Here is a 6,622-nt window from a genome sequence, read left to right as displayed (position 1 = left end):
GCCCCAAGTAATGACCACCATATAGGTTACAGCTATCGGTTTCATTTGTAGTTAGACACGTTAAACATGTTAAACGTAATCGTGGAAATAAAATATCAGTTTGTTCTACTTTATTGTGAACATGGTGAATATCCTCTGGCTAACAGTTTTTATAAATGATGCAATAATAATCATCCCCGCGTTTTATGACGGGGGATGACAATCATCATGGCATTTACTAGAAGTAATTTCCCTAGTCCGTTACTATGGATACCGTGGTAATGATACTTGATGTAGTGATTATCCCTTTGAAAGCTTACAAAATGAAGGGCCTGGCATACTTGGATGATTAATGACATTGGTAGAACAGAAGTGCCATGATTAGCAGAAAATAATGGTGAAGGGGAGACTAGTCGGTTCAATAACAACTCGTTGGAGAGACAAAAAAAAAATGTATAGCATAATAAAGTTAGAGCATGATAATGACGAGTTAAGTACTGCCGCGGTCACATTTCCCCGACGGCGGCTGTACGGAGAGTTGAAAAAGGCTGTTTTATTATTTTTTTACGTACCAGCTATAAAATTTTAATGAAAATATTAAAACGACTCTCTGTACAGCTTCTGTAGGAGACTACAGCGTTACGGGAGCCAACAGGTGACTACGTTACTCTGATGAAAGACAAGGAGAACTGCCTCCTTAATTATCATGATTATAACCAGACATGTATTCAGTCTTGACCATGGACGAGGTCAAAATGGGTGACGTGTCTTTCCAGGTGGGACTACGATCTTTGCCCCCATTTTGGTTTGAGGTTCCAGATTTGACTGGTTGTAGAGACGTCTTCATGACGTCTGCTTAAAAAATTGGAGTCTCCGACATGTCGGAGGAATCGCAAGAGAATTGAACATGATCGAGTTTTTGAAGACTATCTGGAGTCCTTTTCCAGTCTTCGCGAGGTCTCCTCGACGCTTTCAAATCATCGGCATCGTTGCAGAGACGTCGCGGAGACTGAATTACTTCCCGATTATTCAGACGTCTCCGTCACGTCGCGGAGATCAGAAAGAGACCGGAAGGACTAATGAGATATAGTGAAGACGTATTACTTGTTGTTGTTTTACTCACATTAATCCCATATCTCACCAAAATGAGATGTTTCTGCGACGTCTCTTAGACGACGGCTTCAACATGAAGTTTTTTCGGTCAACTTTCGTTAAAAAAAACGATCCCTGATCGTCCAGAAGTTAGAAGTCGAACAACCTCAGTCTGCCTATCAGATAATAACGCCCTGACGACTACACGAAGCCATATATATATTTCCATAATGCAACAGGTCTTTGACATGTTTAACACAAATGGGACACTTATTCTCTTGAGAAAATATTTTCTATGCCTTCTCTGTTTTCTATTTGGATTTGTTTACTCTCGATTCAACAAATTACGACCATTAGGTCCGGCTAATTTAGGGAATCTGTTTGTGAATTGGCAATAGTCATAACACCCCGGGGATTTAAAGCAATTATATTTTGCATGAGAATCATGAATAGACACATGTAAAGATATTACACTGATTAATAATTTCAATATACTTTAAATACACGCACATGTACGCACTATCAGACTATAGAAATATAATTGCATCCGCAAACCCATACATTGATAATCAGATAATTTGCGAGCTACATAATCATGAACAATATAGGTAATGTAGGTAATAGACAACATTCCCCACTGCCCTACGGATGAAAAAGGGTTGTTCCGGTGTCCTTGGACCCCCCCCCCCACAAAAAAAATATTGTCACGACCAAGATAAAATATAAAAAAAAGAAGAGAAGGAAGGGTTAAAGGAAAATTGTGAAGTATATGGGATATCATTTTCTAAATTGGGATATCATTTTCTAAATAGTATGTCAAAATCTGTCACATTACTAGATTTTCGTATAAACTTTTTAAAACAATTTTGCTCGCTTGCTTCGCTCGCAGCTTCTCAGAAGTTGTGGCCCCATGCGCCATTTCTGCCCCTCTCAAAATAAGTTATTTGGGTTATTAAAACAATTTTGCTCGCTTGCTTCGCTCGCAGCTTCTCAGAAGTTGTGGCCCCATGCACCATTTCTGCCCCTCTCAAAATTAGTTATTGGGGTTATTAAGCTACTGTCGCCCAGGTTAAACTACACACAATATTATAAGTAAAGAAATTACAAAAAAGACAGCTCAATGGATAAGTAAAAAATATATTAGAACATAAATCATGATTGTTTAGCAAGTAAACAAAATGACTAATAATATCATAGAAATTTTAGGTCATGAAAGTAAAACATATTTTATGAATACCATAAACTTTACGATTTTTCAAGATGTAAAGTTTAAATGCTAGGATAGTTTTTTTTTTAGTTGTGTTTCTTTTTCGTTTAGGCCACCGCAACGTTTGGGAATTCAGATATAAAATTATTGATATACACATTATTTGGGATATCATTTCCTCGGGCGTCGGACCAAGACAATGGTATGAAGATTCAATGCACGTTTGACAGTTGAAACCTTCATAAAGCCGTAACAGCAGCGTGAATGATGGCTGATAAGAGTGAAGATATGCACGCTATTTATATGATATAACTTTTAAGGTTTTATTATTGCAAGATAAACCAGATATAAATCATTGCTAATCCAGTCGTTAACGCGAAGGTTAAATTCTATTGAAGATAATGGAAAAGTGTGATTTGAGGGTTTTCTTATCCTTACTGCAAGATTATAAATTAGTAGATTGGGACAGATGATCACTATTAAGGTGGTCTTTACTCCCCACTATCTTACTACTCTATAATAATCCAAATTCTCTCATAAATGTCAACAAGGTGACGGTGTATCTATATATTTAAAAAAAGGCCAGCAACAAATTAATCACGAATGAATGGACCCCTTTACTGCAGCCCCCCCCCATAAGTGCCAGCAAGGTGATGGTATATGTTTAAAAAAGACCAGAAACAAATCAATCACGAATGAATAGACCCCTTTACTACAGTCCCCCCCCCCCCCCCTCCCCCGAAACACTTCGAATTCGGGCCAGCCTTCCATCGCCAGTTTTCATTGGGCCACCACTGCACCTGGCTTTAATGTATAAAGGCCTGGTCACACCGCCCGAGCGTTGTTGGAGCGGTCCTGGAGCGGAGAGAAAAAATCATCAGCGCTCGCTACCGTTCACCATTTTCGATTTCGATTGTTTTTTTTTTTCGATTTTTCCCCCAGTCTTGTGAGCGAAATTCGACTCTCTTTCCCTTCCGCTCCACGACCGCTCGGACGGTGTGACCAGGCCTTAAAGGCCTGCATGGACACATCGCCCGAGCGTTGTTGGAGCGGTCGTGGAGCGGAAGGTAAAAAAATCACCACCGCTCTCTACCGTTCACCATTTTCGATTTCGATTGTTTTTATTTTGTTTTTAATTTTTGCTTTCGATTTTTCCCCAATTTTCTGAGCGAAATTCGACCCTCTCTCCCTACCGCTCCACGACCGCTCCAATAACGCTCGGGCGGTGTGACCAGGCCTTTAACAAAAATAGCGTACATCTTATAAGGAAAATAATGGATTTTCGAGCAAGCATTCTTGCTTGATCATGTTGATGAGATCAATAAAGCCATGAGAACGCAGTTTTCAGCATCTTATTTTTAACCCAAATCCTAAAACGCTGCAAAGATTTTATTACGCATAATTAGGGGAAGGCGGGGTAAGTTGTGACACTTTTTGTATTTTGCATGTTAGAATTGATATTAGAAATAAGTACCTTGCCTTTAAATTTGATTCTTGGGAAACGTTTCTCACCTTCATATAACTTTCTACCCCCACACTGAAAGTCATCGTGACCTTTGAAAAAACGATGTCAAATGGCTCAGCATGCCCCATATATGGGGTAAGTTGTGCCACCGTCTGGGGTAAGTTGAGCCACAAAAACTACGTACAAAATGTATGGGGGAGAAGCAGCATGTCAATTTTTTGTTTTAAGTCTTTTCACTTGCTAATTCTCTATAAATACTGACATCCTTTAAAAGAAAAAGAGCAGTCATGTAAATTTGCTCCTTTCAGCCTGCATTTCAATCAATCTTTATGGTTTGTTTGTTTATTAAGATACATTACCATAAGAATTACCATGGCTCAACTTGCCCCATGCTGTTTGGCTCAACTTACCCCAGTCCGAACTTAGTGCGATAATTTTGTATCCACACATTTTAATTCCCGCCAGTTCAGAAGAGCTGAATAAGCGTCCCGGATCGGACGTGAAACTGTCCTCTGCTTCAACAAGTAAGTCCAGATGAATAGATTTATTTTTTCCATCGAAATTTGACTTTCCTGGATGAATCAAAACATACATCAGTTTATCCACACATTTATTTTTAAGACTGTGACAAGAATGAAGATCCATACCTGGACTAACAATGTTGTTATCATGTCAATGATGTCTTTACTATATTTAAAGACGTGTGTGTGTATAAAGCACTTATCTATTTCACACTCTTTTTTACTTTTTTAGCTGAAATTCATACTTTTCCCTCTAAAAAACTACTTTTGGTTTCAAAGTGGAAAACAATGTGGTGGGGTTAGGGGTTATGCTATGGGTCATCAATACATGACACCACCACAATGTCTGACTCATTCATTATTGGCCTGGGGCTGGTGGCTCAACTTGCCCCTATGCTCAACTTACCCCGCCTTCCCCTATATGTTCACCTTTACATTTGAAATTCATGGCAATAAATTTTAATTGCTGTAACACAGGCAAGCCATTGCCAAGAATATTACTTGGACGTTGTTGCAGTTGTGAAGATGTTTTATGCATTCCACTTACTGCTTATAGTACACAAATATCGTGAGAACCCCTTACTATAAATGTACAAATATGCTCAAAACAATGCATTCAGAATGGAATTAATATTAGCCTTTAAAAGGGCATCACGGCCATCTGAATAACAATGAGCAGAATTAATTGCCACAATTAAGGCAGGAATATGAATAGAAATGTAATATAATTTGTAATATTGTATGTCCTCAAGGTCTACAAGCTAGCATGCAGGATATTGCTAAAACGAGTGAACACCAATTAAGACAATGACATCATGAACGCTGTGTATAGGAGGCAAAGACGATTCTTGGTCTCTTTTGCTAATGATTCATGTATACCAAAGAAAATTGTACTATTTATTTCTTTGTTATGAAATACATTGTTCATGAACCTTTGTTTTGTGCACTACAATTGTATACAAAAAAGCACAAAACAGAAATATGCCCAAATCTGTAAAAGGGTCGTTTCATCTGGATTCACCCAGTGGTTGCACCCGACCCGATGAGTCTTCTTGGTGTAATTTGGTACATATAACACTCCCCATGGGCCAATCACAAAACAGATAATATATTGGTCTGTCGATTCTCGCGCTACGGCTACCATTTTCTCCCCTTTTAGTGCCATACATGTTTAAAGCGGATTTCAGAGAAGAATCCAAAATATGCATCAAATAATGCATTGGAGCGATTAACATTTGACCTTTACTTTGACCTTGAGTTTGTCCCCCGGGCGAATAACTTTTAAATTTGATTTGGCATGGAATGACCCCAAGAACAAAGTGGAAAGTAATGTTAATTTACTTTATGATTTCCATCCATTGTGTCGACGAAATAGCGCTGCCATGAGTACACTCTGATGCACACCAATTCATGAAAAGGCATAAATGAAATTATGTAAATGCAATCATTATTCCAAATAAACTTGTTATTTTGTCACGTCTTTGGTTATTATACTTTGATCAAGGTACCAAATTAAAGATCACATATGAAACAGAAAGACATAAAATGTTTTGGTATCAGTTCTTCAAATTGTTTTAATAACCCATGCGTAAATGAGTAATCATGAAATTTTATCACAAGAAAGAGGAGACTGTCAATATTTGTGATGTAGGTTCAAAAAAACATGTAGGACCTAAGTATCGGTTTCATTTTCTGGGACGCACTGTATGTTCAAATACCCATATTCCCACTTGTTGCGTCGTTGACATCTCTATGCCGGTGTAGCGGCGGATCTGGTGCTAGGCAGATACGGTTATAGGTACACTATCTGCCGGCTGATCGTGTTCCAAATCCGGCGGACTCTGAATTAATTCTCTTCGACAGATATCGTTCTTGCTATCGATTCTCGATGTACCCATTCCTTCAAAATTATATAGGACTTACCATTTTCATTTATCTTTTTTAATTGGAAAATAAATAATGAAAAATGAAACCGCGCAACCTAGCAGATATGATTCCGAGTAAGAACGATATCTGCCGTTAAGAACGATACCTGCCAGTGGATACCATATCCGCCGGGGAAACAGATCTGCCGCTACACCCGTCCGGCGAGAAGCACAGAGGCCAGGCGAGCAGGATATGCAGGAAGTTAGGAAGAGTTTTACGTCTGGCTATGTGGCCATAAATCTTCCAAATAGTTACTGAATATAAGGCCGAAGCATAATTTCACAAGGTTTTCCTAATTGTAAACAAATTTCTGAAAAATACTTCCCAAGGCATCTGAATATTCAATTGGCATTGAGCCTGGTATATGGTGAAGTTATTAAAGGGCGGAGGTGATGACCATGATATGACCATGGACCAACTGTGTATAGATCC

The sequence above is a fragment of the Lytechinus variegatus genome, chromosome 13 (assembly GCF_018143015.1).
Source record: "Lytechinus variegatus isolate NC3 chromosome 13, Lvar_3.0, whole genome shotgun sequence".
NCBI lineage: Eukaryota > Metazoa > Echinodermata > Echinoidea > Temnopleuroida > Toxopneustidae > Lytechinus > Lytechinus variegatus.
This window is presented reverse-complemented; position numbering follows the sequence as displayed.